The sequence below is a fragment of the Cavia porcellus genome, unplaced genomic scaffold, assembly GCF_034190915.1.
Source record: "Cavia porcellus strain 051 isolate PalLab524CR breed Dunkin Hartley unplaced genomic scaffold, mCavPor4.1 scaffold_4, whole genome shotgun sequence".
Taxonomy (NCBI): domain Eukaryota; kingdom Metazoa; phylum Chordata; class Mammalia; order Rodentia; family Caviidae; genus Cavia; species Cavia porcellus.
Window position 1 is genome coordinate 67778378 of NW_026947487.1, and position 21001 is coordinate 67799378.

Genomic DNA, 21001 nt, shown 5'->3' on the forward strand with positions numbered 1-21001 from the left:
ATGGCCATTTTCACAATGTTTGTTCTTCCTACCCATTAAAGGGACTGTGTTTTTATTTTTTGAAATTCTTTTTGATTTCCTTTTTCAGAGAAATGTAATTTTCAATTTATAGATATTTTACTTTGTTTTGTATTTCATTTTTGGGGGGTGCTTTAGTAAAATATGTGGTTTCTCTTTTCTCTCAGTTATTGTTTGTGTACAGGAATGCTGTTGAATTTTGAGCGTTGACTTTGTATCCAGGTACATTACTGAATTTGGTTATTACATCTAGAAGTCTTTCAATGGAGTTTTAGTGGTTTTCTCTGTATAGTGTTGTATTATCTGCAAATAACAATAATTTAAGTTCTTTCTTTCCTATCCTTATTTCTTCTATTTCCCTCGCATCTAATTGCTCTTAATTTTTACAGAACTATCTTGAATAGGAGTGGTGATAATGGACAGCCTTCTCTTTTTCTTGATTTTAGTTAGAAAGTTTTCAATTTTTGTCCATTTAGTTACATGTTGGCTGTTGGTTTATCATATGTGGCTTTTATCTATTCCATCTCTCTTTAGGGTTTTTTTTTTAATCATGAGTGAGTGTTGGATTTTGTCAAAAGCTTTTTCTGCATCTATAGAGATGATCATGCAGTTCTTATCTTTGGCTCTGTTGATATGGTGTATTGTTATATTTATTGATTGAACTACCCCTGCATTTCTCGACTGAATCCCACTTGGTCATGGTGTATGACCCATGTGCAGTTGAGAAGAATGTGTATTCTGATGATGTTGGGTGGTACACTCAGTACATACCTGCTGGGTCCATTTATTCACAAGTTTATTCTGCTTTGTTATTTCTTTGCTAAGTTTTTGTTTGTTTGATCTGCCTCTTTGTGACAATGGGGTGTTAAGGTCTCCCATTTAACTGTATTATTGCTTATTTGATTTTTTGTCTATTAAGATTTGTCTCACATAGTTGGGTGCTCTCATATTGGTGCATATATATTATGATAATAATCTCTTCCCCTTTATGTTTTCCCCTAACAAGTATGTAGTGACCTTCTTTATCTCTTTGATCCTTCTTGGTTTGAGGTTCACATTGTCTGCAAACAGAATCCCCCCTGCTGTTTTCTGGGTTCCTGTTGCATGGAGTGTTGTTTTCCATTCTTTGACTTTTAGTCTGTGAATTTCCTTTTGAATTAAATGTGTTTGTTGTACACAGCATATTTTTGGATTTTGTTTCTTGATCTGCTCTGCCGGTCTGTTTCTTTTTATTGGTGAATTGAGACCATTTACATTGATGAATGTAACTTAATATATACTGACTTATCCCTGTCATGTTATCTTTCTGCTGTTGGTTTTCTTTTTCTGTTTGTTTGCCCTGCTTAGTGGTTTCCTTCTGCTGCTGTTCTTGAAATTGTTGTTATCTTTATCTCTTTCTAGAGTATCTTTCAGTAGTCTTTGTAGTGTTGATTTGGTGGTCATGAATTTCTTAGTTGTTCTTTGTTGTGGAACTGTCTTATTTCTCCATCAGTTTTCAAAGATAGTTTTGCAGGCTACATCAGTCTGGGTTGAAAGCTGTTTTCTTTCAGGACTTGAAATACTTCATTCCAAACTCTTACTGACCTGAAGGTTTGTGTTAAGTCTGCCATGATTCTGATAGGCTTTCCTTCATAGGTGATCTGTTTCTTTTCTCTGATAGCTTTTAATATTCTGTTCTTGTGGTGAATTTCTGATATCTTAATTATTATATGTCTGGGTAAATATTTATTTTGCTTATGGCTAATCAGGGTTCTATATACCTCATTTATGTGAATATCAAGTTCTTTTCCCAGTTCGGGAAATTTTTTGCTGTTCTGTAAAGTCTTTGTATGTCATTTGTGTTGACCCTTGTTTTTTCACTGACATCTGTCAGTCTTACATTGTTTTGCTCGGCATCATCGTGCAGCTGTTGAATTGTTTCCTGGTTCTTTGATATTTTTAAGAGACCTTTTCTTTTGTGATCATAATCTTCCATCCTGTCTTCAAGGTCTAAGAGTCTATCATCAGTTTCATTCAAGCATTTTTACCAACTTATAGTGGAATTTTTAATTTTCTGAATATTCCTTTGAATCTGTTTTTTTACCTTTTAATTCTGTCTTACATTGTTCATTCAAAGTTTCCATCATTTTCTTATTTCCCTCTATTTTTTAAAATCTAGGTCTTTAGATATACTCAACATTTCTTTCATAATATTTGTCATTTCTTTTTTTACTTGTGATATTATTTCTATATTATTTCCTCTATAGTTTCATGGTGGTGTTTCTTGGCTTCAGTTGCTATCATTTCAGGAAGTTCAGTTGTGCGATTTCCATTGTCTTACATTTCAGTGTCTCCTGGGTTGGTGTTCTCAGTGGGTTGGAGGACTAAGACTGCATCTTACTGTCTTTCATTTTCCTCTGTGATCCATGTGGCACCATGCTGCGCTGGGCAGAGCTTCAATCCTGCAATATCCCTGTTGCCAGCCAGGGTGCACCCCTGAACTATGACACTGGAGCCTTGAGCTCTGTGACCTGCGAGACTGGCAGGGTGTTCCCCTGATGGTTTGCTCTGGGAGGCTGGACTTGGTAGAGCTTGGATATTCCATGCAGCTAGCAGGGATGCACCCCTATGGTATGTCCCCCAGGGCTTTGTTTCTGGTTGGGTGGATTTGAAAACCTCAAAGACCTGGGTGGCTAGCAGGGACACATCCTGGAGTGTGGCACCACTGGGGTCTGTGTCTGGCTGGGAGTTCAGAGCCTCTGGACTGCATGGCTAGTCTGGACGTACCTCCCAAGTATTGCACCAGGGCTTTGCTTCTGGATGAGTGGAGTCTTTTGCCTAATTTTAGTTGCATTATTTTGTGTCTTTTTTTTTTTTTTTTTCTTTTTTGGCAGTGATAATCAAACTCAGGACCTCACACTTGCCAGGCATGTGCTGTGTCACTGAGCTATATCCCTGGCTTGTGTCTTTTGTTAATAAGTCTTCTCACATTGTGTGACTTTTCTTTTTAGTTTTCTTTATGGTATGTTTAGTTCATTTTAAAAATCTTTTATTGTAAAATTAGTGTGTTTCCTAAGCATGCAATCTAAAAATTGTAAAATATTGGCTCTTTATAATTCTTTAATTCATTTCGTGTTGATTTGCCATAATATTACACAGGTCTATTTCGGTAGGGATCTAATATTTATGAGTAACCAGCTCTCTCAGTATCATTTATTGAATAGACTTGCCTTTTCCCACTGACCAGTAAAATCACCCCTCTCTGTTGTTATTTATTTATTTATTTATTTGTGTATTTCAAGACAGAGTCTTGCTATGTACTTCTTTCTGGCCATTAACTCATATGTGTAGCCCAGAGTGGCCTTCAACATGAGGCAGTCCTTCTGCCTCCTGAGTGCTGGATTTACAAGTGTGCTGTACCATGTGCTACAAATCTGTTAATCTGCTATGTCTAGTTTGCTTTTGATATCTCAGTCTTGCTCTTGTGTTAGTTTATCTAATATTGCACTAATTACTATGTTAATTATTTTTACAGCTTTATATCAAGATGTATCTCATTTGAAACATCCTCTCACATTATTCTGTAGCAATGTTTTGATAGTTTTGTTTCCTTTGCTTTTCCTTATAGCTAAGAAATGGCTTATTTAGTTATGCACACACCAAAAAACATGTGTTGCAACTTTAGAGTTGAATTACTTCTCTGAACTATTTGAGAGAGCATTGACTTTCTTAATTAAATATTTCTATTCAAAAATTGGGCTCCCTTTACTTTTTTTAGATCATATTTAATGTCGAAATGTTGCAACTTCCTGTGTACTGATTAAGCATATTTTTTTGTTTTGTTTGCTTTTCCATTCAAAACCATGATTGTTTTTGTTTTAAAATACTCATTTGCTGGTAGGGGGTTTGTCTTGTTTTGCAACATCAAGGATTGAACCAAGTGGTTATGCGTGATACGTAATTGCTGTATCATTGAGACTTACCCCCCATCCTTTTTAGTTTTTAAAAATGATCTCGTAGTAAGCCTTCTTAGCAAACTTCTCATTCTTTCTAAAAATTTGCAAATTCTTTTGAGGCTTTGTTGCAGATAATTACTTCATCTCCTGTGACAGTTTTGATTTTTCCTTTCAAATTATTATATATCAAGTCTGCCAAAAACTATATGCATACTTCAGGAAAAGAAAAACTTGTGTAAGTATTTTAATACTAAATTTATTGAGACATAATGAAATTAATACAAATTATCATTGACCTCTGCAGTTACAACTGGTGCTAAAAGTGGTGATCATTGACTTCCAGACATTTATTAGTATGGCACACTGCTGCTTGGGCATCCTTGGGCATCAAGATTGCTGCACATAATTTTTAATTTCTTCTCTTTTTTTTGGTACTGGGAATCAAACTCACAACCTCACCTTTGCCAGACAGGTGCTTGTGCCTGTGAGCTAGGGCTGGCAGTGTAGTGGATTTTTTTTTTTTTTTGTCTTTTTTTTATTGGTACCGGGGATCAAACTCACAACTGCCTGCTTGCAAGGCAGGCGCTTATGCCGCTGAGCTAAATCCCCAGCCCAGTTGTTTCTAATTTTAAAGCATTTTTAGAATGCTTCTAAACTTTTTTCATTGAGTTTCCTTTCATTTCTACTTTGTTAATCCTTAAGATGGTTTATTGAATGATTGATTTCTGTCATTCCAAAGGTAAATGTGATAAGTTCTAACTACACATACATTGTAGTTAAGGGTTGCAGGAAGAACAATTACAGGACACAGAATTTATAATCTTATTTTATGACGGTCACCCAGATTTAAATACTAGAAAGTGCAGGAAATCTGTCCACGACCCTAAAGACCCAGAGTATTCAGCTAAGGTCCTGGATCCCACAGCAATGTCCTCCATGAGTCCAGTTGAAGACCCAGAGTCCATGACAGTTCTTGCGTGAGTCCAACTGGAGGTCTGGAGCCTATGACAAGGACTCAGGCCTTGTTTTACAGATCTGCACTGAGAAGGCCCAAAGTTCGGTGGTGGAAGCTAGAAAGTCTATGCCAGCAGAGTGAAGGAGCTGTGCGGGTAGGTTGAGGATTCCAGTCACGCTCAAAATAAGGACCAGGGCTACCCTGAAAAGTACCACAGCCATTCTCAGTGGCAGTGAAGTCCTGAGCTCCTCCGAGAATGACAGTACTTGAGTACATGCCAGGAAGCCAATATGACAAGTTTCTCTTGGAGATTAAACAGCACACATCTTCCCCTCTGGAGCCAGGAAGCAATGCCCAGTGTTAAATAACAGGGCTCCTCCAAAGTGAACTGCAGCCACTCTCAGCAGCAAGGTCCTGAGCTCCTCCCATGATAATGGCCAAATTCATATTGGGAAAGCTAGCCATGACGAGCTTCTCCAGAACCAATGGCTCAAAACAGCAACACTTAGAAGAAACCAAAACACCTAGCTCTTGTCCCACCTGGCACCTAGCTCTTCTCCCTGCTGGCAACTTTCCTCAGATGGGTCATTTATGCCATGCTGATTTAATTCAGCTGGTGTTAAGTTGACCACCAGTTCTTAATCTATAACAGCATATTTTTCTCCAGTTTAAGCAGTGTGTTTATCTTTAAGATAAACCCAACTTACTCATGTTGTTAATACGTTTTCAAGCATAGATAGATTTAATTTGATAATATCTGTCAAGAACTATGATGGCTCTGAGACTTTGTAATACTGACGTTACCTGTCTGCTAAAAGTTTTTATTCAGTTTGTATAGATATCACAAATAGGCAAAAGTTGTTCTCTTAGTGTCAGTAGCTCTAAGCTTTAAAGGGTAGGAGCTTTCATCTAATAGTGCCTTTGGTCACCTGCTCTGCTTTTATGACAGCTATAGGACACTTCCAGTATCTGGAACTAGCAGCTCCTAGCAGCTCTGCATTCTTAACCTGCCGCAATTCTCTGGCTGCTAGCTGCCCTCACCAACACTGGCTACTGACCACTTTCAGGATGAGCAGCCTTTAGTTTTACCAACTTTTAGTGTAACCAGGTCAGACTACTCTGCTAGAGATAGAAATCATTTATAGCAAAGTAGAAACCTTCTAAAAGAGGGTTTATTAGTACTTACGCTAGGGCTGGGATGTAGCTCAGCAGTGTAAGCACCTGCATTACAAGCAGGTGGTGGTTACGATCCCTGGTACCGATTTTAAAAAAAAAAGTACCTATGCTGCAGCATAAGAGAAAGCAGTGCACAAACTGTTCTATAAGGGTAAAAGAAGGCCTTCTTGTATAGATAGAAAAGATAGTTTCATACATGTGCAGTGTCCTGCTTGATAGATTTTCTGCTTAGTCAAGGGTAGAAGAGGTACTTTTTGGAATGGGAGTGAGGATATCTGACTGCAGAGGGGCATAGTCATCCAGAGAGGCTGCAGGGCAGTCATCTGGATCAAACCCACAACTGGAGCTGTTGCAGCCAAAGCAAAAGCCTAGGAGTGTGCTTTATTTATGTTGTTGAGTTCCTTACGTATTCTAGTTTAATTCTTTGTTGGATGAATAGTTGGCAAACATTTTCTTCCATTTTGTAGGTAGTCTCTTCAGTTTGGTAATTGTTTCTCTTGCTATGCAGAAGCTTTTAGTATGATAAAAATTTCATTTGTCTACTTTTACTATTGTGCAGTTAGCTTTATCCAAAAACTCTTTGCCCAAATCAGGATCTGGAGATATTTATGCTGTTTTCTTCTAGTACTATCATAGTTGTGGGTCTTGGATAGTCCTTGTACTCATTTTCAGTTGAGGTTTTTTGTTTTTTTTTTTTTAAATATGGTGAGAGATACGAGTCCAGTTTCATTCTTCTGCCTGTTGATAAACTAGTTTTCCTATCACCTTTCTTTTCTCCAATGTGTGTGGTTAGTTCCTGTATTGAATATCAGTTTGCTATAAATACATGGATTTATTTCTGGGTCCGCTGTTCTGTTCTGCTGGTCTACATGTCTGTTTTTGTACTAGTATGTTGTTTTGATTTCTATGACTTAGTGTTTTTGAAAGTCAAGTAGTGCAACACCTCTAGGTTTGTTCTTTTTGCTTAAGATTGTGTTAGATATTTGGGGTCTTTTATGGCTTCATGTGAGCTTTAGAAGTGTTTTTTCTGTTTCTATGAGGTTTGTCATTTGTGTTTTAATAGGGAGTCCATTGAATCTGTACATCATTCTGGGTAGTTTGGACATTTTTACAACATCCTCCCAATTTATAAAACAAAGGATATCTTTCCGTTTTTTTGGTATCTTCAGTTTCTCTCATCAGTGTTTTAGAGTTTTTTGGTCTTTTTCCTTTTTATCGGTACCGGGGACCGAACTCACGACTGCCTGCTTGCAAGGCAGGCGCTTATGCCGATGAGCTAAATCCCCAACCCGTGTTTTAGAGTTTTGATTATGTTTTTTTTTATCTTTTTGATTATTCCTACCGATGTATTTTATTTTATTCTATTTTAAATGGAATTGCTTTCTTGATTTCTTTTTTATCTGTTTTGTTAATGGTATATATAAATGCTCCTGAGTTTTTTGGATATTGTTCATTTATCCTGCCATTTTACTGAATTTGCTTACCAGTTGTAATAGTTTTTATATGTGATTTCTTACGATCTTCTGTATATAGGTCATGTCTTATGTAAACATAATTTGACTTACTTTCTAATTTGGATGCTTTTTATTTTTTCTCTTGCTCAGTTCTATGACTTCCAAGACTACATTGATTTTTTTAGATTATTTTAGAAAATGGGCAGAAATAGTAGATACTTTCAAAGGTAAGAAATAGTAATAAATCACTAGCTAATGTATACATATTGTCCCCCTGTAAATAGTTGTTCAAGGTACACAAGTGGAACATATAAATGGGAACTCAACCAGGGAGACTGCAAACAGTTCCGTTCAGCTATCCAACAAAAACTAAGTATTATGGCTATCAATCCTATACACTTAGACATGTACGCATTTATCCATATTTTCATTTATGTTGAGACCTAACACAACTTACTAGATTAAAATCCCTCTGAACAAAGATTAATAATATTGCTGGATTTCATATCATAACACTCTGGAAGCAGGATTGGGTACTGCAGTGACACTTTCTTTCCTTCAAAGTTTTTGTTCATTTCATCATGTGTCATGAGATCAGTTCTCTTAAACTGTTTATAGGTTTTATGTAAGCATGAGTCTTAACATGTATTTCTGTCCTTTCTTTATTAGAGGGAGAAACATAACAAAGCAGGACAGAACTAAACTTTTTCCTATAGACATATAAAACTAAAAAGACATATAAACCTGCTGACTACATTGATTCTTAAGAATGTGGTGGAAGTCTGCATCTTTGTCTTGTTCCAGATTCTAGAGCGATGATCTTAATATTTTCTCTGTTAAGTATGATGTTAGCTGTGGTTTTGTCATGTATAGCTTTGTGTTGAGATCTGTTTCTTCTATATCTGATTCGAGAGGGAGGTGACATTTAATTTTATTAAATGCTTTTACCAATTGCTCCTTCTAATGAAGTAATTTTTTTCCTTTTTTTTTTGATGTGATATATAATGTCCATTGATTTGCATATGGTGGACCAGTCCCACCTCCTCTGGATAAATTTTACTTGGACTTGTTGAATAATGCTTTTATTTTGCTGTTGGATTTGCTAGTTTGTATTTATGCTATCATCAGGAATGCTGGCTAGTGCATTTATTGTATCTTGTCTAGTTTTGGAAACAAGATAATGCTGACATTGTAAAATAAGTTTGTAAGATTTCTCATCCTTTCAGTGTTTGAAAATAGCTTGATAAGAGTTGATGTTAGTTCTGTAAACGTTTGGCAGAAGTCAGCAGAGAAGCCTAGCTAGTCCTGGATTTTCCTTTGTTGAAAGACTTTTTATTGTTGATTCAATTTTGTTGCAGGTAGGTCAGTTACTGGTTTTAATATGTGTTTAGGCATTCATTTCTTCCAGGCTTTCCATTTTTTGAAGGGGAATATAGTTGTTCATAATAGTCCTTAATGGTCTTTTGTGTGTCTGTAGTGTCAGTTACAATATCACTTTTGTAGTCTGTTTTTAAAATTTTTTTATTTTATGAACAAAAGATAAAACAATTTCATAACAAGATAATAGCAGAATAACAATAGTTAATACTTTACATAGTATCATTAATTACTCAGTGTAAAAGATATGGGCATAAAAAATCCTTCAACTGATATTAGCACAAACCTTCCTTTTCTTTGAACTAAGTTAACTAATAGCATAACTAACTTGCATTTTTTTCTCCTTTTTACCTTCCTTTCTTTTCCTTTTTCCCCATCCTAGTACCTTTGTCCTTTTTAACAATTTTTCTCATTTCATGCTATTACTGTACAGGTTAGACTTACTTGCTTTTAGTTTCTCACATCAGGGAGACAATACAATGCTTACACATGTGAGTCTGATTTATTTCATTTATAAGTATGGTTTCATGTTGCATTCATTTACCCTATAAAAGCCTCCAGTTTATCCTCCTTTGTAATTGAGTGGTACTACATTGTATAAAATTGCCACATCTTTTTTTATCCATTCCTTAGTTGGTAGGCATTCAGGTTATTTCCAGGATTTAGCTATTACAAATTGTGCTGTTATAAAATGGGTGCACACATATCGCTATAGTATAATGTTTTAAATTCTTTTGGGAAAATACCCAGAAGGGGAATAACTGGGTTGAATGGGACCTCTGGTCCTAGTTTTTTTGAAGAATCTCCACACTGATTTCCATAGAGGTTGCACCAGTCTACATACACTCTCACCAACAGTGGAGAAGAGTTGCTTTTTCTTCACAGCCCCTCCAGCATTTGTTATTGGTTGATTTCCTGACAGTAGTCATTCTTTCTGGAGTGAGATGGTGTCTCAGTGTTGTTTTAATGTGCAGATCAGTGATGTTGAACATTTTTTCGTATATTTTTGCTGTTTGTATTTCTTCACCTGAGAAGTACATATTCACCTCAGATGCAAAATTGGGTCTTTGGATTTGGTGGGCCTGATTTTTTAAATTCTTTCCATGTTCTAGATAGAAATCCTTTGTCAAAGGACAGTTAACTAAAATTTTTTCCTATTTTGTGCGTTTTCTTTTCACTCTGTCGGTGATTTCTTTTAACATGCAAAAGAGATCCCAGTTATTGATTCTTTAAAGTATATCCCGCGCAGTTTTTATTTTGTTCGTGAACTCTGTATACTTATGACTTCAAGATTTGTACCTACTTTCTCTTCCAGTAGTTTGTTTCTATTTTAATGTTTAAATGTTCGATTCATTTTGTGTAGTTTCTTTTTATGTTGTCGCCTACCTCCTCCCACTCTTCTCTTTTTTGGTCTAGTTAAAAATTACTGATTTTACTTACCTTTGCAAAAAGCCAGTTTTTGACTAATAGGGGGCAAATGCCTATACTAACTTGGAAATACCTTTAGTTACTTGGAAGACTGAGACAAAAAGATCACATACTAAGCAAGATACTGTCTCAGAAGAAAAAAAGCTGGGTGTGGTGGGTGGTGTATTCCTGAAATTCCAGCTACTTGGGGAGGTTTAGGCAGGAAGCCCCCAAGTTCAAGGCTAACTTAGTGAGACCCAGTCTTAAAATAAATGATAAAAAGAGTTTGGGATATGTAGCTCAATGGTGAACAGTTGTTGGGTTTAATCTATTTTACCCAGAAAACAAAAAGACCAATATTTGTTTTATCAGTCCTTTATATTTTAAGTCTTAATTTCATCTGTGTCTGCCATATTTATTATTTCTGTGTGTACTACCTTTGGGTTTCATTTGTCCTTTCTAGTTTTTTAGTTCATTCTGTTGCATCAATGGGTGGCACATCTAAAATCTTACTACTTTTATATGTGGGTACTTACTGCTATGTATGTCAGCCTGAGTACTGCTTTTCCTGTATCCCATAAAATTTGGTGTGCCTTCTCCATTTTTATTTGTTTCAATAAATTTTTAAATTTATCTTTTAAATTCTTCAAATTTTGTTTGGGAGACTGTTGCTAAATTTCCAAATATTTTTGCAGTTTCTCTCGTTCCACTTTTTGATTTTTAATTTTATTTCATTGTGGTCAAAGAAGAAACAATTTTGATTTTTTTCAAATTTGATGACACTTGTTTTGTGACATTACATATGGTCTATATCTGAGAATGTTTTATGCACTAATGAGAACAGTGTACATTCTAGAACTTTTGGATGAAATGCTCTGTTAAATCCATTTGGTGTGTAAGTATTTGCTGATTTTTTCCTCTGGATGATCTATTCATTAATGAATATGAACTATTGACATTCTCAGCTATTATTGTATATATTGGAGTCTCTTTAAGTCTATCAATGCTTCCATTATGTATTTGTGTGGTCCACTGTTTTGTGTATGTATATTTACTATTGTTATGCTCTTGCTGAATTGTTCCTCTTACCTTTATGTAAAGATCTTGTTTCCTTTTACAGTTTATGGCTTAAAGTCTTTTTGATATAAACATAACTTCTCATGCTTACTTTTTGTTTCTCTCTCTCTCTCTCTTTTGTTTTTTTTGGTACCAGAGATCGAACTCACGATTGCGTGCTTGCAAGGCAGGCACTGCAAGCACGTATGCTTCTGAGCTAAATACCTAGCCCGTATTTTTATTTCTATTTGCATGCAAAATCTTGAACTTCTTGGATATGCTTCTAATTTTCATAAATTTCAGATGCTTTTGGCTCTTGATATTTTAATTTTTCCAGTTCTTTTTGGTACTTACCTTCTAGGACTCCTATTTTGCACATTAGTTTCCTTAATGGTATCCAGTAGACCTCTGAAACTTTATTCATGTTTCTTTTTCTTTGTTCCTTGTGGTCTTTAACCTCAGCTGACTTATTTTCAAGTGCAGTGGACCTTTTTTTCTTCTTTTTTTTTTTAACCTGCTCAAGACTATTTTTGAGCCCTTCTAGAGATTGTTATTGTTCATTGTCGATTCCTACATTATAATTTATGTTTGGTTCCTTTTTAGAATTTTTTTGTTTTTTTGATATTCTCTATTTGGGGAGAAAGCATTGTTGTACTTGTCTGTAATTCTTAAAACAATTAAAAATTTAAACACGTACTTTTCTACTTACGATAGAATTATATCCTGATAGCTCCATAGAGATTTAGAAGGGTAATTACTATACCTAAACTTTTGCACGTGATAGCTTACTAGTAGAGAACAATGTAGCGCATTAGTTTGTGTACCCTTGTGAACATGAATTTGAGACCTGCAGCTTACTTCTTCAGTGCTCATTTTAAGAGAGTATCTTTTTTTTTTTTTTTTTTGTCTTTTCATATTCTGTCACCTTGGTAAATTATCAGAATTTGAAATGTGGTTCTGAATGGAAGTTTTTAAAAACATATTTAAAACTATTTATCTTTATTAGTACATGTTTGTAGTACATAATGAATATATCCATCGTGGGGAGTTGGTATGTACATATAATGAATCTTAAGTTATTTTTACCTACTCTCCCTTCTATCTAAATTCCCTTTGCATCTCTTTTTGCTTTTCTTTCATTTTGCTATTTACTTGTATTTTTGTTTTCTCATATAAGAAAAACCATGCTCTATTTGAACTTGTGTTTCTGATTTATTTCACTTCACTACTGGAATACTGTTGATTTTTCTCTGCTGCATTTTGTACCCTATCATTGCTTAATTTAGTTATTTAAGGAGACTCTTGGTGAAATTTCTTGGGTCTTCTATGTAAAGGATCTTGTCATTTGCAGAAATAATTTGATTTCTTCCCTTCCTAAAGTTATTTTTATTTCTTTTTTTTTTTAATTTTATTTAAAGAAAGCTAAACAAAACAGAAAATAGGTAGAAATAATACATATATTCAAAGAAAAAAATAAACAGTAAGAAATCACTAGTTGATGCATGTAGTGTCCTTTTACAAATAGTTATTCAAGATAAAAAAGTGGAACATATAAAGTGAGAATTCAAACAGTGAGACTGCAGACAGTTCTGTTCAACTACCCAACAAAACTTAGTAATGTGGTTGTCAATCCTGTACACTTAAGCATACATGCAGTTATCCATATTTTCATTTATGTTGAGATTAAACAAACTAAAGCATGCTAATATCACTCTGAACAAAGAATAATACTATTGCTAGATTTCACATCATGACACTCCAAGATCAGCACTGGGTACTTTAGTGTCTCTTTTTCTTCAAAGTATTTGTTCATTTCATCATGTGTCATAAGATCAGTTCTTATAAACTGTTTATAGGTTCTACACATGCATGAGTCTTAACATGTATTTTTATCCTTTATATTAGAGGGAGAAACAAAACAAAACAAAACGTATTCCTATAAACACATGAAACGAAAACATAGAAGACCATTGTACAAGGAGTTCTACCATAGTTCCTGTGTTGTCTCTTGTTATCTTCAACAGAATTGGTATATCATCAGACATAGCATAATTGAATATATCAGTACATAACAGTATTAATAAAAACACAACTTTGTATATAGTATAAAACTTCAGAAACAGTTATCAAACCAGAATGTGTATCATAGAGTCTTGTCATTTTCAGTGTAGTTGCCTATACTCTGAGACTTAATACTATCAATTATATCAGTTTTGAATAAAATCTGTCGATACCAAATAGCAATTAAACAAATCAGATTTAACTAAGATCAGTCATGGTAAAACAGTATAAGTCATACAGGGCTCCAGATTAAGTTAATAGGAAATTAAAGATGAGTAGTATGCTATATCCTGATGCTGCTGGGATAGCTTTCTGTGCCCTCAAATCTAATGCAAGTAGACAAACTGGGACAGAATAAAATCTAAGCAGAGTGGTGTGAGTAATGTGGGTTTTAAATCCTGATACACTATTAACAATATCTTCTGCCATCTTTTTTAAGACTCTCTCTCCCCTTTCACTTCCCCAGGGTACACTGTGCATTTTTGGGTCTTACCAAGACCCTTGGTTTTAAATTGGGTTGGGGGGCAACTTGCTATTTACCTAAGTGATTCCGAACCTTCTCTCTCCTAGACTTGACCTCTAATTGTATTGCTTTACCTATTAAAGCCTGTCTTTCCAACCTATCCATAAATACTGGTCTTGTTGCTCCTTTTACTCTCTGATTCTCTGTCACATAGAGCATTGTTTTCTCATATTTGATTTTCAGTTCATGTACTCTTTTTCATGTTAATTATATTTCCTAAAAATAGCATCTCGGTGGACCCTACCTCCTGATCTACTCCATGTGTGGTTCTTTTTTTTAAATTTTTTTTTTAAATTTAGTGTGTCAAGGCCACTTATACTAGAGATTATAGCCAAACTTCCCTGCCTCATTTCTGTTTTGCTCTTTTTTGCCATCAGTTGTCTGCTTGTCTTATTCATTCTGTTTTCTGCTCCATTCATTGAGGCCTCTCTGCCACTGTTCCTGGAATCCTAGTACTTTTCTCTCTCTCTAGAATGCCCTACAATATTCTCTGGCAGACTGAATTGAAAAACAGAATCCAACGCTCTATCGCATTCAAGAAACACCTATCAAAAAGATATTCATAGACTAAAAATCAAGGGATGGAAAATAATATTTCATAGACCAAGACACAGAAAACAAGAGTTGCAATCTTTTCCTCAAAATTGTCAAATCTAAACTGATCACAAAAAGCAAAGAAAGTCACTAAATATTAGTAAAGGGAAAACTCCAACAGGAAGAGATAACAATTATAAGTATATACATGTCAAATATTGCAACACCTAATTTCATAAAACAAGTAATTGTTGGACATAAAAGATCAACTAAACAATACAGCCACAGTGAGTGACCTCCATACCACACTTTCACAAAGAGAAGAACAAAATCAACAAATACCTGAGTTGAATCATACTCAAACAACTGCACATAACAGGTATCTAATGTTCTATCCTATTACAACAGAATACACATTCTTCTCAGCAGCACACAGAACATTTTCCAAAAGAGATGACATACTAGTCCATAGAGCCTGCTTACATAAAAATAAAAGCATCTAAAGTACCCCACGCATACTATCAGATCACAGTGCATTGATGCTAGAAATCAATCACAAAAGAAATGTCAGAGAATTTATAAACACCTGAAAACTTAGTAACATATTTCTGAAAACTCAATGGATCATGGAAGAAATTCAACAAATTCACTCAAGTGACAATGCCAGTACACTGATCTTATGGGACACAATAAAAGCAGTCCTAAAAAGGAAATTTATTGCAGTCAATGCTTCTATTAGAAAAAGACAGCAAGTTCAAACAAGTAACCTAATGATGAACCTCAAGATACTAAAACAACAGTCTACAGTCAAGCGTAGTACAAGGGAAATCGTAAAGATCAGAGCAAAAATAAAACTGAAACTAAATAATAGTAATAATCAATAAATTGAACAGCAAGTTCTCTGAAAAAATGAAATCCTTAGCCAAACTTACAAAAGGAGAGAAAAGATCCCCATTAATGAAGACAGTGATGAAAAAGACTAAATCACAAAAGACACCATCAAAACCCAGAAAATTGTTAGTAACTACCATACTATAAAAAATTGTACTCCACCAAATTTGAAAATCTTGAAGAAATGGACAGATTCCCAGACACATACGAATCACCAACACTGCACCAAGAAGATGTAAAAACTCTTAACAATCCAGAATCAAGCAATGAAATTCACAGTAATTAAAAACCTACAAAAATAAGACCAGGACCTAATGGATTCACTACTGAATTCTACAACACTTTGAAGGGAGTTGGGGTCATTAATGTTGACAGTTATTACTGAAAGGTGTGTATTTATTGCTGGTGATTTTTTTCCTGTTGGTGACTCTTGTTTTAGCTTCATTTTTTTATCCTTAGTCTCGCTTGATGTATTCATCTTATTTTTTGGTTTTGTTTGCTTTGTTTTTGTCTAGGATATTCTTGATTACTTTCTGGAATGTTGATTTGTTTTTCGTGTATCTCTTAAGTTGTTATTTTTCATGGAATGACCTTCTTCTCTATTTATTTTAAGGAAGCTTTTTCCTGATATGTTAACCTAGGTTGGAAGTTGTCTGTTTTTAAGGCTTGAACTACATCACTCCAGGCTCTTCTGGCTTTTAACATTTGTGTGAGGTCTGCCCAAATACAAATATAAATTAGCTATTTGTATCAGTTACAAAACTATTACACATTTATTTTCAAGTAATTTATGACCATGACATTTCTTCACAGGTTTATGGCTTATCAATAATTCTCTAAAATTTAACCAAAGTCTTACAAGTATCCCATTGCTATAATCCCATTGTATAATAATGCATTTACAACTGCAGATTAGCTGTATTGCAATTTTTATACCATTTTAATATTTTCTTTCAGGAATTGTAATATGATGACATCTAGTCTGCTAAATTAATGCTTTTCAAAGATTGCCTGAGAAATGGTACAAGCTGCCTGATGAGTGTTAGTCATGCGTGTACCACACTGGTGGTTCAAGTGGGCAAGAACAGTCAAATTCATATCAGAGTCACCTTGCAGTGAAACATATGAATTACAGCTCCTATTGTGAATGTGTTAAGTTTTGTGTTGAAAATCCATAGCGATTCTGATATGCTTGCCTTTATTGGTTACTTGATGTTTCTCTCTAATAGCTCTTAGTATTCTTTCCTTTTGTTGAATTTATGGAATTTTGATTTTAAGGTGTCATGGAGGGGTTCATCTAATCATGTCTGTTTGGGGTGCATTATGCCTCTTGAATTTGAATACTTCTTTGCCTAGGTTTGGAAACTTCTCGAAATTGTTATGTTTTTTTTTTTTTTTTTTTTTGAGTCAACTTGTAAGTTTACTTTTATTCCTATACTTTTTTTTTGTCTTTTTTTTTTTTTCATTTTTATAGGTACCGGGGATCAAACTCACGACTGCCTGCTTGCAAGGCAGGTACTTAGGCTGCTGAGCTAAATCCCCAGCCCCTATTCCTATACTTCTGATGTGGGTTTATTATTTATTTGTTTTTGAGTCACCTAATAGCTGTTAGATCTAGATTGCATGTATCTTTTTGTTTATAGGTTATCATTTATGATCTACATACACCTTGTTTTCAGTTTCAGACACTATCTTCATATTGGTCAAATCTGGTAGAATGCTTTCTATTGAATTTTTTACATCTCACATTTCTCCTTGCTTTCTTTTCATAATTTCTAGTTCTTTACCAAATTAGTTATTCATATCTTGTATAGTCTTGGTTAACTCAATTACTTTATTCTTTATTTTTCTAAGCTTATTAAACATTTGTTAGCAAAATACTTTCTCTGTTTAGTAAAAACCTCTAAGTTCACTAAACATCTTATGAAATTGCTTGACTCTTTCTTCTTAGAGCTGTTTAGACATTTTTACCATTTATGTTTTAGTTCTTTGCCTGTAACATCTTTGCCTTCATTTCCAGGATATTAACCTTTGAGCGAGTAAAGAGGTGTAAGGATTTTCAGGGCTATCTTATTGCCATGCTTTCTGATATTTGTACTGAAAATTGAAGATCTGTTGGGGTAGAGAAACTTTATCCCTGCTCTTTAGTTATAATCTGTCTCCTGTGATGTATCTTTTTGGATTATATTTTTATATTTGCATTCCTCTTCAACATACTGAGTATACTTGTGGCTCTTCTTAGTGTCCAGTCTTCTGGGGATTGATCTCCAACCACTACACAGAAGATGGACCACCAAAAAAAAAAAAAAATATATATATATATATATGTAAAATATACGTGTATATATTTATATATTTAGTATACATATATTTTACTAAATATATATATATATTTAGTTCACAGGCCATTTAATTAATATTTCCTCTCTTTATCCCTCCTCTTTCTCCTACTCCATGGCATATACCTCTCTGTCCTTCCAGCTCTTCTGTAGATACTAGCAGTAGTCAACCAAAGCCTTTTAGATACTTAAGACTTCAGGCAGCACTGAGAAAAAGTGTTTGTAATATTGATTACACAAAGACAGTTCATTTATTGTACTGACATGCACTAAAAACCAATTAATAGCAACAACTAAGCCTTTATGTAGAATAGCAAAGAAATGGATCACAATAATAGAGTCAGAAACAAGTCAGATATTTCTATTGTGTTACATGTGAGCATATGCTTGTGTGTTCTGAGTCCTGCTGTGAAGGCCCATGAATGGTCCAGTTTCTGCCCTGGGGCTGTATTCATTCTAGGGGCTTTTCATGTCCATTCTCTCTGTGTGCCCCATGCTTTTATGTCTGTCTGTCTGTGTGGCCTTTTAGCTTGTGATATGCTCTTGATCCCCACCCCTGCATTCATATACCCTTGGGGTGTGGTAGCAATTAAAGCCTCCTTTTTTCTTTACTCCAAGAGCCCTGTGTCTACATTCCAGGGGCATGGTAACCATTGGAGGCCAGGCATATGCACGATCACATTGGCAGTTGGGGAAAGCAAACAGAGCACCAGGTTCTGTGCTGGATGTAGGTAGTGAGGGGGTGGGTGAAGCAGTTTGCTGGACTTAAAATTTCATTAGTTTCAGACTCCCCGCGTGCGCTACCCCCCCCCCCCCCCGAAAAGCATTTGTGACCAGCTTGGCTTTTCTTGCATGGAGTGAGACCACTGTGTCTTTTGTGGCCTGAGCTCATTGCTATTTAAACTTAAAGAGAGTCTGTGGCTAGCATCCCCCCCTACAGCTGCTTCTGTTGGTCAGCTCCCATCCAGTCACTGGTAGGGTGGCTCCAGAAATCCTGAAGTATAGTAGTTCTGTAACTTCTGATTTCCACAGTAACTTCATCTTAAACAATTAACTCCTTCCCCAAATGACTCCTTAATTAATTCCAAAATGGCTGCCCAGGATTGTATCTTGTTTTCATCTCTATCCTGTAATGCAGGAGTCACTTTCTGGGTAAAATCCTGCAGTGTATTTGTAGCTTACAATAATGGCGGTCTGTTCTAGAGCCTGTTTGTTGTTTTTCCCTGGGACTGCCGATCTTAGGGTTTAGCTTGTGTTTGCAGACAGGATCTTTTCCTTGGGAGCCCAGGATAATATTATAGATGGCTTTGTTCTTTTTTTCTGGATTGTCTTCCATTTCTCTAATTCCTAGTTTGCCTGTGTGCTGTTTCCCAGAGCTCTTGGTTCCTTTTCTCTTTACCAAGTTTTATAGGGTGTGGATTTCAGGTCCAGGAAGTGTGTGCTTTGCTGCCAGTCTTCACTCTGCTATTTTCTCTCCTTTTGATGGGGGCAGAGTACTGGAGATGGAAACCCTGAGGCTTTTCCTGAACTGCATCCTTTCCCCCTTTTTTGAAGTAGGGTGTTACTAGTTTCCTAGGTTCCAGCTTTGGTTCATTGCTTGTAGAACTCATTCAGTGTTCTTCATATGTTACTACTTAGCTAATAATTCAGCTAATGATTAGACAGATTTCTTGTATGTCTGGAACCAGTAAATCTCCCATTCTTTGCCAAAGACTGTGTTTAGGGCACACCTTCAATATTAAGCCAGAAAGTTTACAACTTTACCTTCCCTTCCTACTTGGGCATAGTTTCAAGGTCAGGTAGAGGTGAGAGCTAACACTGTTTTTAGATCTTTCCCAAGCAAGGCATAGCTCTGTATATGATGTTCTAAATTGCCAGAAACATGGCTAATATTTTCAGTCTCTGAAGATACCTCATTCCCAAGCTTTTAATTGTAAGCTTTTTGGTTTATCTCTCATTTGTCCCAACTGTTCTATAATTCACATTGTCACAGTATAAACGTTTGCCTGTGAAGGTTTCCTCAGACATTCCTTCAGCCTCGTGCTTCAAGGAGAACTCTTCCAGCATTGGACAAGAGTTTAAGACTCACCACCCAGGTCAGAGTACGATTTACTTTCTGGAAGCAAGGCTTTGAAAGAGTTTCAGCTTGGTTTTGGTTGTTTATCTGGCTTCAAAGCTGCCCTGGCAATGTGAGATCACAAGTAAAAACTCTACAAATCACTATTTTTAGCAAAAATCTACATTTTTTTCTTAAATAAATTCTTCCTGGGTGTTTCAGAGATCTGAGCAATAACTTTGTATTTCTTAAATGCAGGGATGTATTTTGAGAAATGTGTTGTTAAGCAGTTTCATCGCTGTGTGTTCATTAAAATATGTTCTTACACAAACCTGAATAATGTAGATCAAACATTCAACATGGCCTCTTGATGTAATCAAGAGACATAGTAAACATGAGATGTGTCAAGCTGCTGCAATGTAATAGGACATAGTGTTTTGAAGTAGTATGTTCTGAGACAGTGATAAAGAGTATAGGATAGTAGGGCCTGGGAATTTAGCTCAGTGGCTCAAGTGCTTGTCTGGTAAGCACGAGGTTGTTATATCCCTGGTTGTCTCCCCCCCCCCCCCAACCCCCCATAGTAGTATAGGATAGTAAATACGAAAACCAGTAATATGTTTGTTTATTATCAAATACCATGCCCTGTATATAATGGTGTATAATGGTGTTTTATACTTTTATAAAAGTTTGAATTGTCGTTATTTTGTCTGCTGTATACTTTTGTGCTATAGGTTGGTAAAACTCAATAGGTTTGTTTGCCCAGCATTACTAAAAACACTAGAAAAATACTTTTTAGGTCATTTTAATCTTATGGGACTACCATTATATCTGTACTCTGTGATTGATGAAATGTCATACCTTTATTGTAGGTGATTTTGACAGTTTTTACCAGGTTTTCTTTGCTCTTACACAGTGGCAAATGTTTGAAGTCCTTACTCTGCTATTTTTGATGATTTTATAAGTCCTTTTGCATATGCTTTGGTAATTTTTGTCTTTCAAGGAATTTGTTCATTTTTTTCTGAGTCATTGAATTTATGGGCATAGAATTTTTATTTTCTCTCACAATTCACTAACCACTCGTTTGGAAATAGGTTTTGTTTTCACTTGAAATATTTTTCTTTTTAGATAACCTCTTTATGACATCACGTATTCTTTCTTGTTCAGGGTATTTGCCTGTCAGAAATTTAATCTTATCTATAGCGTTGCTTCAGAATTGATT

At 35.3% G+C, this 21001-nt stretch overlaps 1 protein-coding gene across 3 annotated transcripts in view; it reads left to right on the forward strand.

The window, feature by feature from the left end:
* The window catches only part of Cnot6l (CCR4-NOT transcription complex subunit 6 like), a 122721-nt gene that overhangs the window by 39519 nt on the left and 62201 nt on the right, over positions 1 to 21001 (forward strand). The gene's annotated exons all lie outside the window — the stretch shown is intronic.